The sequence below is a fragment of the Mus musculus genome, chromosome 18 (genome assembly GCF_000001635.26).
Source record: "Mus musculus strain C57BL/6J chromosome 18, GRCm38.p6 C57BL/6J".
Taxonomy (NCBI): domain Eukaryota; kingdom Metazoa; phylum Chordata; class Mammalia; order Rodentia; family Muridae; genus Mus; species Mus musculus.
This window is the reverse complement of record NC_000084.6, coordinates 26,826,554-26,844,290: the sequence shown is the minus strand read 5'-3', so window position 1 is coordinate 26,844,290 and position 17,737 is coordinate 26,826,554. Positions and strand designations below refer to the sequence as shown.

General features: G+C 42.4%; 1 long non-coding RNA gene across 1 annotated transcript in view; it reads right to left on the bottom strand.

Annotated features, from left to right (window-relative positions):
* Positions 1-17,737, bottom strand: part of Gm33621 — a 39,935-nt gene that overhangs the window by 12,603 nt on the left and 9,595 nt on the right. The window contains exon 2 of the long non-coding RNA XR_386127.3: positions 2,052-2,103. This is a non-coding gene — a long non-coding RNA (predicted gene, 33621). The remainder of the gene's footprint in view (positions 1-2,051; positions 2,104-17,737) is intronic.

The following is a 17,737-nucleotide window of genomic DNA, read 5'->3' as shown; positions in this document are numbered from 1 at the left end:
CTTGTTCAGTGGTTGGCTTGGCTTGATGGAGGCCATGGCTGGGAGCTCTGAGAGGTCTTCTGTGGGAGACTATTCATGCCTCTTTAGAAAAAGGACGGTTCCATTGGTGAATCCTGATGAAAAGAGTCAGTCCATGGTTTCAAAGCATTTATTGTTATGAAGGAGAGTTGTGATGAATAAAACCATACCCCCATTTCTCAGGGCGGGCCTGAGGTTAAACACCTTTTGCAGGGAGGAGTGTCTGGAAAGGAGAGCTTAATTGGCTAAAACCTTCAGGCCTTTAGGTACCTTATTAAAATGGGGATCTGTCTTGAGGCTACTTGATCTGTGGTCATATCCTCTACCTGTTGAGGCACTTGGAGTGTTGCCCTTACATGATTGATGGCCACCAATCTATGGAGAGCTGCAACCTTGTATCAGGGACCTGTTGTCCAGGAGCATGACAAAACACCTACTGTTCCTTGCAGAGTCACCTGCGGGGTCACCGGGGTTTCAAACCTAGGTCAACCAGAAGCCAGGCTGCCTTTCACAGTTCCATACATGCATGCAATTCCATGCACATGAACACACACATACACACACTGAGAAATGGCAATAGGAAAGGAAGAGCACATAGACACATTGGAACAGTCTTTAGTGATGTCTAAAATTTAAGAACTGTGAAGGACATTCAGAAATCTCAGAAGCTAAAGGTTCCTAGAGCCTCCAGAGACATGAGCCTCGCCACACATTGATTCAGTGCTTTTGGTTTCCAAATGTGAGAAAATGTGTCATTATCTATGGAAACCACTCCAAGAAAAAAAGCATATCATCTTCTATTAGAAATCGCTTTCTAAAACTCTAGCTGGTAAATGAATTGTGTCCTCTTTATTCTCAGCCAAATACATTGATGGATTCCCCTGTAGCAACTGATAACATGACTTTGTTTTCCAAGAGATTGTGTTTACTTAGTGGGTTAGTTGTTTGGTTTTGAGTTTTGCTGTGTATTTCTAGTTGCCACTGAACTTGCCCCAAGCAGCCTGACTCAGCTTGTTTAGTCTGGAGCTTGCAGGTGGCAATAGTGGAATTTTCTAACCACTTTGTTAGTTAGGATTGTATCACTACTCCTTTCCTCAAGGAGTTTGCATTTCTAACAAGTGGCAAAGAGTGGACTTTGATATGCCAATCCAAGTAGACATACAAGGTATATTTCATTTCTTACATTGTTTCAGCTTCTTTATTTTAACAAAAAGGAAACAAGTGGGGACAGTCTCAACCAAATCTACTGAATTAGCAATTATTATTTTTGTTCATTTTCAGTGAGAAATAAAGCCTGTGTATTTAGAAAATTCAAACACACACACACACACACACACACACACACACACACACACACTCACACACACACCACTATGACTAAAACCCTGCGCACAGAAAACTTAGTTAATAAAGTCTAAAGTGTTATTTTTAGGTCTGTGCTTTCTCAGTGAACAAAATGACATTCATAAGCAATTAAGTTGAGGTCTTGGTAATAAATCATGATTCAGAATTTGAAAGATTCCTGTTGAGGTGACTGGTTTTCACCATGAATGTATTTTTTGAGGATTCTTGTGTTGGATCCCAGCTCAGGTAGGCTGTAAGAAAGCCTGGAAGAATTACCTACCCAATACATAGACACTTTTTGTCTCTCCAGCAATTGACAAGGGAAGTCATATTGCAAAGGCTTATGGATGGGTAGAGTGGAGCCTCTGTGATTTCTGGAAATGTCTAGCAGATGAGTCTATGATTTTAATGTATAAAATCTATGATTTCAATACCTGTATTTTCCCTTTGCTCTCCCTCTGTTGAGGCAGATTAAATTCCATGAGGGGACATATCTTTTATTTCAAGCAGTTTTGTCCAAGTTTCTTATAAACATGTTCAAACTCTTAATTCAAATGGTTACGTCTGATATTTATGCAAATTTGAATTCAAATACAAAGTTTCAGTCTCATGAAAATACCAAAGATCAAATGTGGAACCCAGCAATTGACTGTTCTGGTGAAGTGTTTTCAGAATGATAGATAAGGTACCTGCATGCTGATTTTGCAGACAGGACTTCCCCTCCACCATTTGGGGCATAACCTGGAAAGATCAGAGAAAACATTTGAGTTACCTGGTGAGTGAAGCCATGCTTGCTTCTTGTTTCCTGCTGCTTTCAGGATGCCGATACTTTTGACATTAGATATTTTCTCATGTAGTATTCTATTTGGCGTGAATTACTGAAATACACTAAACATATCTCCCCGAGGACCCAGAGCCGCAGTGTAATAGGTTGTTGCTAATAGCTTGAAACTGTACAGCAATCTAGTTTTAAAATACAACACAAATCTTTATCTAAAAGCAGTAACACCTCACTCTCATGTTGGAAGAGTGTTTTCACATTTCCTCTTGCAATGCATTGAAAGGGAGAAAGCTTCAGGAGAAATGATGCATTCTGGGCAGGGAGCCAATTTAAAAAGTCTGTTCTTTCCAGTTTGCTGTCACTTGTCGTGGTTAAACAAAACACGGAGGAGAAAAAGAGAAATTGGCTTCAGTGTAAATGTCAACATTCTGATTAAAGCAAACACGAGGCATTCAGGACTCTTGACCAAAAAAAAAAAAAAAAAAATTAAATTGAATTATGAAGGCTATGCAAATGGAGGCTTCCTTGGTGTGACTACCAGGACATGTACTTTGTATTTCCTGTCTGTGCTGAAGAAATCTGTGAAACTGGACAAGGTGTTCAGAAACAGGAAAAGGGTGGTGCTCCATATTTCCCTAATGCTGACTGTGGGAACCATCCAAAATATTAGTTAAGAAACACGTTAACATGTCACAAATCTGGGGAGGGTTACGGAGCTGACAGGGATGGCTAGTATTTCCGTTCAACTGTCTTGCTGGAGAAGCCTTGTCTTTCTTCAGAACAAAATCTCCCAAAGTATTTATTTGGGGTTTCAAAAGCTGTCTCTTCCCTATGAGGTTGGGAGCATAACGGCAATGTATAATAAATGCAGGTTTGCAAGAAATGTAGTGTTCTGTCTTGCCTACCTCTGTTTTAACAAAGACTTGAAATACTCAATTGTTTAAAATGCTGTTCGGAAGGATTCTCAGCAGGAATTCATAATATGAAACTTTAAATGTAGAATAATACATTCAATTTTAGTAATTAAAATTAATGGGGAAATGAAAAGTAGCCAGTGTGTGATATTCTTCTCTCCTGCGGGGAGGATATAATTGGCATTTTGGATGAACAGGCATGGTCCTGTAGTAGGCAGCTGCACAGTGTGCTTGCTTATCTGTCTGCGTCTCCTTACATGATTAAGGTTGTAGCTAAACGTAAGGAAATACTTCATTGTCTGAGTTCTTTGCTCTCACCATCACCATTTTTGTGAAGCAAACTTCTGTCTTCAATCTAGGCTTATTATTATTATTCCTTTTTGGAGTATTCTAAATCTGCTTTCATATTCATAATTCCCTAGGTATGCCAGGCTGCCCTGTACTGACCAGAAAAGCCTATACCTGGTCCATACGCGCATGTCTTTCTGTCCTGGCCTCACATTAACTTTGTATTCATTTCATAAATATTTCCTGGAGACTGAATGTCAGTCATTTTGCCTTTACTTCACCTTGTTGCCTGTTCAGTTTCTACTCTTGATTTATTTATTTCTTTCTCAAAACACTCTGTGCTTTTCTATTTCTGAACTTTTTTGCTCTTTTTTTTTCCTACTTAACCTTTTCCTCAAAGAGACCTTCTTGAATCTCCATTTGTATGGCCACACACATTTCAAAAATGCCTGAGAAAGGTATTAGATTTCTGCTGTACTTCAAAATAACTTCATCCTCTTCAGAACTCTGATAATATTGAAAGGCAGACCTTTGTCTAGGCATCTTCGTAGCCTGCATAAAACCAGCAAGTGTTAGGATAGGTAGAGATAACAATCCATGTCACCTGTCAATATTCAGATTCTCTCACACACAGAATGACTATAACTCTGCTATATCACTTTCAAGGCATTTGTCACAAATACAGGTGATGATTTTATGGACTGTTGTAGCTCTAAGTTTTAACTCTATTTTACATTAATGCCATTTTTACATTGATAGCACACCTGATGGATGAGTACACGAATGAAGACAGTTGTTCCTGTAAACACAGAAGATTGAGAACATGCATTTGCAAGATACTTTTTAATCCTCTACTGTAAGTAAGAATAACTAGAAATCCAAAACGCAGTTGTTACAATCTTAGCAATCTACATATTACTGTTCTAATCACAAAGCCTATGGTTTTCTCCAAGTTGTCAGGATAGTTTGTCTTGGGATACTTCAACCCATAGAGAATGTTGTCCATTGAGTGATAGGGACAGCACATGCTAGCCTCATCAGGAATATCCTCTATCCCTGCACATTAGAGTGGATGAAATGCTTTTCAGAGGACCATACATGCTCATTCTCAACCTCCTCCATGCTTTCTTTTACTGCCATCAGATCCCACAGCATCTAGGATTTCCCATGCACTAAATAATTATTGTATTTCCTGTTATAAATGCAGATATGAAACCCCAGGTTAGTAAGTGCTTCTAAAGATACTCATGAATTCTGTCCACAACATCCTCTGTTGACAAATTGCAATAAAGACTGAGATGTGCTTAGTATATATTCTGGTCTTATTCCCCAGGGACCATAAAAGCTTCCCCAGTCTGGAGCAGCACTCCTAGTATTCTAGAAAATGGAAGAGACAAGAGATTTCCCCAAATGATTCTTCATTTTCACAACAAGGAGACCCGCAAACCTCTCCTTAAGACTTAATGGACAAGAAATTATTGTCAAAAACTAATTCATGTCACAATTTTTAGTATATTTGTTCTCATTCATTTATTCATTCATTTAGTCTAGTCTTGTGGTACACCCACCTCTCCTCATAGTGTTACTCAGTAAATACAGTGGGACACACAGAACCTCATGTTGCTGGGATTTACAACATGCATTGTAAACTACATGTGGAAACTGCATTATATGATAAACAAAAACTATAAAGCCTGAGCGAGAATTCAAAAGAGATTATCAGACACGCACTTTAAGTAGGTGAATTAAAATCAGATGCACACCCATTCTAAGTTTTTAGGAGCAACCTGGGAGCTGGTGTGAAACACAGCAGGTGTTTGTTTAGCAGGTGGGGTCTCCTCATGGCACACTATCCTCCCGAGGAGAAGCCGAAGTAGAGTGGATACTTGCTGGCCTACATCCTGCATCCCCTCTTCTCAGATCTGTGTACTTAGACTCGCAAAGGATGGCTTTTACTGTTTTTGTTTTCATGTGGAGAAAAATACATGTTCCCCCGTTCAAAGTAAATACTCTGGAAGCAGTTGCGACTGTTCAGATTTCTTTAAAGACCCTAACGCCACTTACCCTTGCTTTTCGACTGCGGGGAACATAATGAAATTGAAGTCTCTCATGGAGCTTTTCTTCTCCTTCTTTCAGCCTTAACAGAAAGCAGTAGGGGACGTTCAAGCCACCAATGCCACTGCCATTTCAGCGTCTGCTTAGGTTTATTCTTAAGAAAAAAATGGCACTGGCTTAATGCTTTTTTATTTTTTTTGTACACATATGTTTTGCTTAGAGAAGCCCTGAGATATGTCATTTACCTCCTGTTCCCTCTCCCATCTCCTCCCTCACGTGGTGCCTCAGTTGTCTTTTCTAAATCTGGTGCAAGACGGAAGATTGAGGCTTAATAGAGGCCTCCTGCTACAATGCTTTTGAAAGGAGCTTTAGCAGATTTTCCTGTCCTGTCCTGTCCTGTCCTGTCCTGTCCTGTCCTGTCCTGCCCTGCCCTGCCCTGCCCTGCCCTGCCCTGCCCTTTCCTCTGTCTCTCTCACTCTCTCTCTCTCTTTCTATTTCTTTTGCCTTTTTTCTTTCTTATCATGATCCTGGTACACAGTTTTCTTTAAGGCCTACTATGTAGTTAGTAGGAATTCATACAGGTCACTTTGGAACAAAATGTAAAATTCCTATTGGACAACTTTTAAGGTCTCATTTCGTATGGAATCATTCCACACAAAAGGGCTATTCTTGAATTTTTCTGGTATTTGGGAACCTAACTCCTGTCCTTTTAGCTCTGAACTGTAGTTTTTGATGGATAAACCATTTTACTAGTCTACTTTTGATATCTGGCTTTTGGCAGCTGAACCAAACTTCTCTATGGAATTATACAGAATGGACAAACATCTGCTAAGTAAAAGTTCTACCTTGATTTTTGTCCTCTTGATGGAAATTAATAAACATAGAAATTCAGTTTAAGTATAAGTTTTATTAGCAAGCTAATAAAAGCAAAAGGTAGTCTACTCAGAGGAGGTAAAGAGATTGTGTGAGGGCCCTGAAAGGCACATGGCAGCTAATTGGGTTCTATATTCCAGATAATTCCATTATTTTGATCAATGTCCAGTAGGAAGCATGACCAGATTAAGCTGACTCCGTTGCATGGTGGATCAACTCTTAACTTAGGAAACTTCTTCCCTAGACCCCATGAAGTCTCATAGAGGAGTGACTGGGAAAGTGAATGACTGACCAAAAATGTCATTCTCCAGATGGTATAATAAAGCAGGGGCTTTTGATATTACAGTTTTTGTTCATGGCTATGTATGAAAACTGAGATAGCACCCAGCACCTTAGTTCTTGATACAGTGGAAGGATCTAATTGTAACTTCAAGAAAGTTTTACCCTGGATATGGCAGTCTCTAGATGGTCCATCCTTTTGTCTCAGCTCCAAACTTTGTCTCTGTAACTCCTTCCATGGGTGATTGCTTCCAATTCTAAGAAGGGGCAAAGTGTCCACACTTTGGTCTTCGTTCTTCTTCAGTTTCATGTGTTTTGCAAATTGTACCTTATATCTCGCTATACTAAGTTTCTGAGCTAATATAATTAGCCTCCAAACGATGACACCATTGCATACACTAGCAAGCATTTGTTGCAAGGACCGTGACATAGCTGTCTCTTGTGAGACTAGGCTGGGGCCTACCAAACACAGAAGTGGATGCTCACGGTCAACTATTGGATGGATCACAGGGCCCCCAATGGAGGAGCTAGAGAAAGTATCCAAGGAGCTAAAGAGATCTGCAACCCTGTAGTTGCAACATTATGAACTAACAAGTACCCCGGAGCTTTTGACTCTAGCTGCATATGTATCAAAAGATGTCCTAGTCGGCCATCACTGGAAAGAGAGGCCCATTGGACAGGCAAACTTTATATGCCCCAGTACAGGGGAACGCCAGGGCCAAAAAATGGGAATGGGTGGGTAGGGGAGTGGGGGGGGGGAGGGTGTGGGGGACTTTTGGGATAGCATTTGTTGGGAGCCGCCCCCACATTCGCCGTCACAAGATGGCGCTGACATCCTGTGTTCTAAGTGGTAAACAAATAATCTGCGCATGTGCCAAGGGTATTTTACGACTACTTGTACTCTGCCTTTCCCGTGAACGTCAGCTCGGCCATGGGCTGCAGCCAATCAGGGAGTGATGCGTCCTAGGCGAAATATAACTCTCCTAAATAGGAAAGGGGTTTTGGTTTCGATATAGAAGGGGCTTTCGCTTTTGGGGCTGGGGGTTTTGCGCTCCTAGCTCCTGAAGATGTAAGCAATAAAGTTTTGCCGCAGAAGATTCTGGTCTGTTGTGTTCTTCCTGGCCGGGCGTGAGAACGCTATTAAGAATTGGTGCTGAAATCCGGGACGAGAAATTCCGGGACGAGAAAAAATCCGGGAAGAAAAAACCCGGGAGGAAACTCGGGACGGGAGTTTCACCGGCGCAAGGAAGATCCCTCATTCCAGAACCAGAACTGCGGGTCGCGGTAATAAAGGTTCCCGTAAAGCAGACTGTTAAGAAGGATTCAACTGCATGAATTCAGAACTTTTCAGCTGGGGAACGAGAGTACCAGTGAGTACAGCTTTACGAGGTACGCCTGGCCTTGAACTTTCTAAGGAAATTCAAGACAGTCTATCAGAAGTAAAGTGGAAAATGTTTGGCCTTGAATTTTTTCTAGTGTTAGGAGCCCTTTTGTTCCTTTTCACATGTTATCAGGTGATTAAGATAGGGCTGAAAATTCTGGATGAAATTCAGGGCAATCTATCAGAAGTAAAGCGGGGAGAGAGAGTAGGAGCAAAGAGAAAATATGGTACACAAAATAAGTATACAGGCCTTTCCACGGGTCTTGAACCCGAGGAAAAGTTTAGGTCAGGTAAGAATACCTGGGGAGAGATTAGAAGGAAGGAAAAGAAAAAAGAAAAGAAAAAAAGATCGATTAGCGGAGGTCTCTAGGAGATACTCGTCACTAGATGAGCTCAGGAAGCCAGCTCTTAGTAGCTCTGAAGCAGATGAAGAATTCTCCTCTGAGGAAACAGACTGGGAGGAAGAAGCAGCCCATTACCAGCCAGCTAATTGGTCAAGAAAAAAGCCAAAAGCGGCTGGCGAAAGCCAGCGTACTGTTCAACCTCCGGGCAGTCGGTTTCAAGGTCCGCCCTATGCGGAGCCCCCGCCCTGCGTAGTGCGTCAACAATGCGCAGAGAGGCAATGCGCAGAGAGGCAATGCGCAGAGAGGCAGTGCGCAGTGAGGCAATGCGCAGAGAGGCAGTGCGCAGAGAGGCAGTGCGCAGAGAGGCAGTGCGCAGAGAGGCAGTGCGCAGACTCATTCATTCCCAGAGAGGAACAAAGGAAAATACAACAGGCATTTCCGGTCTTTGAAGGAGCCGAGGGTGGGCGTGTCCACGCTCCGGTAGAATACTTACAAATTAAAGAACTTGCCGAGTCGGTCCGTAAATACGGAACCAATGCTAATTTTACCTTGGTGCAGTTAGACAGGCTCGCCGGCATGGCACTAACTCCTGCTGACTGGCAAACGATTGTAAAAGCCGCTCTCCCTAGTATGGGCAAATATATGGAATGGAGAGCGCTTTGGCACGAGGCTGCACAAGCGCAGGCCCGAGCAAACGCAGCTGCTTTGACTCCAGAGCAGAGAGATTGGACTTTTGACTTGTTAACGGGTCAGGGAGCTTATTCTGCTGATCAGACAAACTACCATTGGGGAGCTTATGCCCAAATTTCCTCCACGGCTATTAGGGCCTGGAAGGCGCTCTCCCGAGCAGGGGAAGCCACTGGGCAATTAACAAAGATAATCCAGGGACCTCAGGAATCCTTCTCAGATTTTGTGGCCAGAATGACAGAGGCAGCAGAGCGTATTTTTGGAGAGTCAGAGCAAGCTGCGCCTCTGGTAGAACAGCTCATCTATGAGCAAGCCACAAAGGAGTGCCGAGCGGCCATAGCCCCAAGAAAGAACAAAGGCTTACAAGACTGGCTCAGGGTCTGTCGAGAGCTTGGGGGACCTCTCAGCAATGCAGGTTTAGCGGCTGCCATCCTTCAATCCCAAAACCGCTCCATGGGCAGAAATAATCAGAGGACATGTTTTAACTGCGGAAAGCCTGGGCATTTTAAGAAAGATTGCAGAGCTCCAGATAAACAGGGAGGGACTCTCACTCTTTGCTCTAAGTGTGGCAAGGGTTATCATAGAGCCGACCAGTGTCGCTCTGTGAGGGATATAAAGGGCAGAATTCTTCCCCCACCTGATAGTCAATCAGCTTATGTGCCAAAAAACGGGTCATCGGGCCCTCGGTCCCAGGGCCCTCAAAGATATGGGAACCGGTTTGTCAGGACCCAGGAAGCAGTCAGAGAGGCGACCCAGGAAGACCCACAAGGGTGGACCTGCGTGCCGCCTCCGACTTCCTATTAATGCCTCAAATGAGTATTCAGCAGGTGCCAGTGGAGCCTATACCATCCTTGCCCCCGGGAACCATGGGCCTTATTCTCGGCCGGGGTTCACTCACCTTACAGGGCTTAGTAGTCCACCCTGGAGTTATGGATTGTCAACATTCCCCTGAAATACAGGTCCTGTGCTCAAGCCCTAAAGGCGTTTTTTCTATTAGTAAAGGAGATAGGATAGCTCAGCTGCTGCTCCTCCCTGATAATACCAGGGAGAAATTTGCAGGACCTGAGATAAAGAAAATGGGCTCCTCAGGAAATGATTCTGCCTATTTGGTTGTATCTTTGAATGATAGACCTAAGCTCCGCCTTAAGATCAACGGAAAAGAGTTTGAAGGCATCCTTGATACCGGAGCAGATAAAAGTATAATTTCTACACATTGGTGGCCCAAAGCATGGCCCACCACAGAGTCATCTCATTCATTACAGGGCCTAGGTTATCAATCATGTCCCACTATAAGCTCCATTGCCTTGACGTGGGAATCCTCTGAAGGGCAGCAAGGGAAATTCATACCTTATGTGCTCCCACTCCCGGTTAACCTCTGGGGAAGGGATATTATGCAGCATTTGGGCCTTATTTTGTCCAATGAAAATGCCCCATCGGGAGGGTATTCAGCTAAAGCAAAAAATATCATGGCAAAGATGGGTTATAAAGAAGGAAAAGGGTTAGGACATCAAGAACAGGGAAGGATAGAGCCCATCTCACCTAATGGAAACCAAGACAGACAGGGTCTGGGTTTTCCTTAGTGGCCATTGGGGCAGCACGACCCATACCATGGAAAACAGGGGACCCAGTGTGGGTTCCTCAATGGCCCCTATCCTCTGAAAAACTAGAAGCTGTGATTCAACTGGTAGAGGAACAATTAAAACTAGGCCATATTGAACCCTCTACCTCACCTTGGAATACTCCAATTTTTGTAATTAAGAAAAAGTCAGGAAAGTGGAGACTGCTCCATGACCTCAGAGCCATTAATGAGCAAATGAACTTATTTGGCCCAGTACAGAGGGGTCTCCCTGTACTTTCCGCCTTACCACGTGGCTGGAATTTAATTATTATAGATATTAAAGATTGTTTCTTTTCTATACCTTTGTGTCCAAGAGATAGGCCCAGATTTGCCTTTACCATCCCCTCTATTAATCACATGGAACCTGATAAGAGGTATCAATGGAAGGTCTTACCACAGGGAATGTCCAATAGTCCTACTATGTGTCAACTTTATGTACAAGAAGCTCTTTTGCCAGTGAGGGAACAATTCCCCTCTTTAATTTTGCTCCTTTACATGGATGACATCCTCCTGTGCCATAAAGACCTTACCATGCTACAAAAGGCATATCCTTTTCTACTTAAAACTTTAAGTCAGTGGGGTTTACAGATAGCCACAGAAAAGGTCCAAATTTCTGATACAGGACAATTCTTGGGCTCTGTGGTGTCCCCAGATAAGATTGTGCCCCAAAAGGTAGAGATAAGAAGAGATCACCTCCATACCTTAAATGATTTTCAAAAGCTGTTGGGAGATATTAATTGGCTCAGACCTTTTTTAAAGATTCCTTCCGCTGAGTTAAGGCCTTTGTTTGGTATTTTAGAAGGAGATCCTCATATCTCCTCCCCTAGGACTCTTACTCTAGCTGCTAACCAGGCCTTACAAAAGGTGGAAAAAGCCTTACAGAATGCACAATTACAACGTATTGAGGATTCGCAGCCTTTCAGTTTGTGTGTCTTTAAGACAGCACAATTGCCAACCGCAGTTTTGTGGCAAAATGGGCCATTGTTGTGGATCCATCCAAACGTATCCCCAGCTAAAATAATAGATTGGTATCCTGATGCAATTGCACAGCTTGCCCTTAAAGGCCTAAAAGCAGCAATCACCCACTTTGGGCAAAGTCCATATCTTTTAATTGTACCTTATACCGCTGCACAGGTTCAAACCTTGGCAGCCACATCTAATGATTGGGCAGTTTTAGTTACCTCCTTTTCAGGACAAATAGATAACCATTATCCAAAACATCCAATTTTACAGTTTGCCCAAAATCAATCTGTTGTTTTTCCACAAATAACAGTAAGAAACCCACTTAAAAATGGGATTGTGGTATATACTGATGGATCAAAAACTGGCATAGGTGCCTATGTGGCTAATGGTAAAGTGGTATCCAAACAATATAATGAAAATTCACCTCAAGTGGTAGAATGTTTAGTGGTCTTAGAAGTTTTAAAAACCTTTTTAGAACCCCTTAATATTGTGTCAGATTCCTGTTATGTGGTTAATGCAGTAAATCTTTTAGAAGTGGCTGGAGTGATTAAGCCTTCCAGTAGAGTTGCCAATATTTTTCAGCAGATACAATTAGTTTTGTTATCTAGAAGATTTCCTGTTTATATTACTCATGTTAGAGCCCATTCAGGCCTACCTGGCCCCATGGCTCTGGGAAATGATTTGGCAGATAAGGCCACTAAAGTGGTGGCTGCTGCCCTATCATCCCCGGTAGAGGCTGCAAAAAATTTTCATAACAATTTTCATGTGACGGCTGAAACATTACGCAGTCGTTTCTCCTTGACAAGAAAAGAAGCCCGTGACATTGTTACTCAATGTCAAAGCTGCTGTGAGTTCTTGCCAGTTCCTCATGTGGGAATTAACCCACGTGGTATTCGACCTCTACAGGTCTGGCAAATGGATGTTACACATGTTTCTTCCTTTGGAAAACTTCAATATCTCCATGTGTCCATTGACACATGTTCTGGCATCATGTTTGCTTCTCTGTTAACCGGAGAAAAAGCCTCACATGTGATTCAACATTGTCTTGAGGCATGGAGTGCTTGGGGGAAACCCAAACTCCTTAAGACTGATAATGGACCAGCTTATACGTCTCAAAAATTTCAGCAGTTCTGCCGTCAGATGGACGTAACCCACCTGACTGGACTTCCATACAACCCTCAAGGACAGGGTATTGTTGAGCGTGCGCATCGCACCCTCAAAGCCTATCTTATAAAACAGAAGAGGGGAACTTTTGAAGAGATTTTACCCCGAGCACCAAGAGTGTCTGTGTCTATGGCACTCTTTACACTCAATTTTTTAAATATTGATGCTCATGGCCATACTGCGGCTGAACGTCATTGTACAGAGCCAGATAGGCCCAATGAGATGGTTAAATGGAAAAATGTCCTTGATAATAAATGGTATGGCCCGGATCCTATTTTGATAAGATCCAGGGGAGCTATCTGTGTTTTCCCACAGAATGAAGACAACCCATTTTGGATACCAGAAAGACTCACCCGAAAAATCCAGACTGACCAAGGGAATACTGATGTCCCTCGTCTTGGTGATGTCCAGGGCGTCAATAATAAAGAGAGAGCAGCGTTGGGGGATAATGTCGACATTTCCACTCCCAATGACGGTGATGTATAATGCTCAAGTATTCTCCTGCTTTTTTACCACTAACTAGGAACTGGGTTTGGCCTTGATTCAGACAGTCTTGGCTCTGTCTGGACAGGTCCAGATGACTGACACCATTAACACTTTGTCAGCCTCAGTGACTACAGTCATAGATAAACAGGCCTCAGCTAATGTCATGATACAGAGAGGTCTCATGCTGGTTAATCAACTCATAGATCTTGTCCAGATACAACTAGATGTATTATGACAAATAACTCAGCTGGGGTGTAAACAAAAGTTTCCGAGATTGTGTGTTACTTCCATTCAGTATGAGAAATTTACTAGGACAGCTAATTTGTCAAAAAGTCTTTTTCAGTATATGTTACAGAATTGGACGGCTGAATTTGAACAGATCCTTCGGGAATTGAGACTTCAGGTCAACTCCACGCGCTTGGACCTGTCCCTGACCAAAGGATTACCCAATTGGATCTCCTCAGCATTTTCTTTCTTTAAAGAATGGGTGGGATTGATATTATTTGGAGATACACTTTGCTGTGGATTAGTGTTGCTTCTTTGGTTGGTCTGTAAGTTTAAGGCCTAAACTAGGAGAGACAAGGTGGTTATTGCCCAGGCGCTTGCAGCTCTAGAACATGGTGCTCCCCCTGATATATGGTTATCTATGCTTAGGCAATAGGTCGCTGGCCACTCAGCTCTTACATCTCACGAGGCTAGTCTCATTGCACGGGATAGAGTGAGTGTGCTTCAGCAGCCCGAGAGAGTTGCACGGCTAAGCACTGCAGTAGAAAGGCTCTGCGGCATATATGAGCCTATTCTAGGGAGACATGTCATCTTTCAAGAAGGTTGAGTGTCCAAGTGTCCTTCTCTCCAGGCAAAACGACACGGGAGCAGGTCAGGGTTGCTCTGGGTAAAAGCCTGTGAGCCTAAGAGCTAATCCTGTACATGGCTCCTTTACCTACACACTGGGGATTTGACCTCTATCTCCACTCTCATTAATATGGGTGGCCTATTTGCTCTTATTAAAAGGAAAGGGGGAGATGTTGGGAGCCGCCCCCACATTCGCCGTCACAAGATGGCGCTGACATCCTGTGTTCTAAGTGGTAAACAAATAATCTGCGCATGTGCCAAGGGTATTTTACGACTACTTGTACTCTGCCTTTCCCGTGAACGTCAGCTCGGCCATGGGCTGCAGCCAATCAGGGAGTGATGCGTCCTAGGCGAAATATAACTCTCCTAAATAGGAAAGGGGTTTTGGTTTCGATATAGAAGGGGCTTTCGCTTTTGGGGCTGGGGGGTTTTGCGCTCCTAGCTCCTGAAGATGTAAGCAATAAAGTTTTGCCGCAGAAGATTCTGGTCTGTTGTGTTCTTCCTGGCCGGGCGTGAGAACGCTATTAAGAAGCATTGGAAATGTAATTGAGGAAAATACGTAATAAAAAAAAAGTTTTACCATTAAAGGACATTCTGACCATTAGTATTCACAGTTATTGAAATACAGCAGCATTTGGCTTCTTTCATCTATAGGTCTTCCTCTTCAAAAGATATTAATCCATATAATTGTTTAAGTAAGACAGCTGATAGGTTCTTTAACGTCCTCTTCAGGCTGAGCAGGCATGTATAACCTGCTTTGGGGCCCAATATGTGTCATGTTAGTGATATAATTAGGTTTGTTGTGGTGAGCACCCTTTGATTATGAGTAATATGTTGATTGTGTTGAGTGCAATTCTAGATGAAGTTTGTCTTATTCCATAGGTTGTAGAATATGAATTATCAAAATTCTGCTTTAAGTAAGGACATATATATTTCAGAATATTTTTTAAAAATCTGCACTCCTTAAATCTAAACAACATATTTTCTTTATATTTCTCAAAAACTCCCAGAAGATTTTGAGAACAACAATGGGCAACCGGGAGGACCTGCAAACCAACCTTGGTCTTTATAAACTATTCTCTGATTTTTGTAATTTTACAGGAAACATTATGGTAGAGAAGAGTTTTTATGACTCTTAGAAGTAATTCAGAGAAGGATTCCAAAGCTGTTCTCAGACAACAAGAGAATGGCTGTGCCATTCTTGGTGTAGATATGAAGCTTTCTGGAAGAGCTGCTATCTTTTTGTTACCATATAGATGAAACAAACAATCTGAAAGCCCGTTGTTCACTCCAACTATAAATTACCCAGAACTGTGTAGCACTCTAATGGTACTCCAGACTACCCTTCCACAATTTAAAGAACATTGGCTTTATAATTACATTGCTATGAGAGCCAATATAATTCAAGCCATCTATAAGGGTGAACATCAGTGTTCCTGTTGACATTTGTTCCTCTCTTCTGGTGTTAAAAGGAATTAACACTGAAACATTTTAATGAACCCTTAATGTCTAGAAGTGTGTGTTCTACTGAGTCTGGCTAGGCCATCTAAAGGTCATCTTGACATGGTTCTCACTCCTGGAAGAGAGTCAGCAGGGTGTAGGCCTCCACATATATTGATGATTGCTGTGGACACAGGCTTTTTTGTATAATATGTACATATTTTCATGCTGCTCCATTGAGGAACTTCCTCTCTGCTAAAGTTAATGAATCTGATAATCAGAGACAGCATGAGTCCAGGGAGACAAACTTGTAGCTAATGTCTCAGCAAAATGTTAAATGCTGATACCTTCAGGACAGCCCTTAAGGCTATTGGAAAGAACTCTGAAAATATGAGTCCCGGAATATATAATTTCTCAACTCTACAAAAATATAAAGATACATTATGAATTTTACACGTAGCATCATAAACCTCAAAAAACAGAGGCAGTTGCACTGTGAATCAGCTTGTCAGAAAAACACAAAAGCAGGCAAATTGCTGAGTTCAAGGTCTGCCTGAGACAGAACTAGGCTGGGCCCAGGCATGGTGGAAATACTAATCTCAGGACTGGATCCTACCCAGCGTGTTAATTGTCCGTGCTTACAAAGGCAGGCAGTTTTTTTTTTTTTTTTAATTCATAAGCTATGTTAAAATATGTGCTTTTTTTCTCTCTAAGAATCAAGAGGCTGGTGTTATGGGATGCTGATTCATGGGATAATCAAAAGGGAGTCTGGGGTAATGACTGAATTTATATATAAATTAATGACTGGGCTTTTGATCTGCAAGAGATGAGGTATACAGAGAGGTTTTTGGAATTGGAAGAGAGAAGTGCTCTCTTTCTCTTCCTCCCCACCCGCCCCCCCCCCTCTCGCTGTCTGGAAAACTGTCTTGAACAGAATGTAGGCAGACATTTTTGTATCCATTCCTCTGTTGAGGGACATCTGGGTTCTTTCTAGTTTCTGGCTATTATTAATAAGTCTGCTATGAACAGAGTGGAGCATGTGTCCTTATTACAAGTTGGAATATCTTCTGGATATATGCCCAGGAGAGGTGTTGCTGGATCTTCCAGTAGTACTATGTCCAATTTTCTGAGGAACCACCAGACTAATTTCCAAGTGGTTATACCAACTTGCAATCCCACCAGCAATGGAGGAGTGTTTCTCTTTCACCACAGCCTCGCCAGTATCTACTGTCACCTGAATTTTTGATCTGACTGGTGTGAGGTGGAATCTCAGTGTTGTTTTGATTTGCATTTCCCTGATGATTAAGGATGTTGAACATTTTTTTCAGGGGCTTCTCAGCCATTCGGTATTCCTCAATAGAGTACTAGTCAGCTATTAAAAACAATGAATTTATAAAAATTTTAGGCAAATGGATGGATCTAGAGGATATCACCCTGAGTGAGGTAATCCAATAACAAAAGAACTCATATGATATGCACTCACTGATAAGTGGATATTAGCCCAGAAACTTAGAATACCCAAGATAAAATTTGCAAAACACATGAAACTCAAGAAGAAGGAAGACCAAAGTGTGGATACTTCGTTCCTCCTTAGAATGGGGAACAAAATACCCATGGAAGGAGTTACAGAGACAAAGTTTGGAGCTGAGACAGAAGGACAGACCATCCAGAAACTGCCCTACCTGGGGGATCCATCCCATAAACAGCCACCAAAGCCAGACACTATTACACATGCCAGCAAGATATTGCTGATAGGACCCTGTATAGTTGTTTCTTGTGAGGCTATGCCAGTGCCTGGCAAATACAGAAGTGGATGCTCACAGTCATCTATTGGATGGAATACAGGGCCCCCAATGAAGGAGCTAGAGAAAGTACCCAAGGAGCTGAAGGGGTCTGCAACCCTATAGGTGGAACAACAATATGAACTAACCAGTATCCCCAGAGCTCGTGTCTCTAGCTGCATATGTAGCAGAATATGGTCTAGTCAGCCATCATTGGGAGGAGAGGCTCTTGGTCTTGTGAAGATTATATGCCCCAGTACAGAGCAATGTCAGGGCCAGGAAGCAGGAGTGGGTTGGTTGGGGAGCAGGGTGGGGGGATGTTATAGGGGACGTTTCGGATAGCATTTGAAATGTAAATGAAGAAAATATCTAATAAAAATTGTTTTGGGGAAAAAATCTTTAAGAAAATAAAGAACGTGGGAGATAGCTTGTACCATATGATTTGACTTCGAGATGGACTTTTACATCT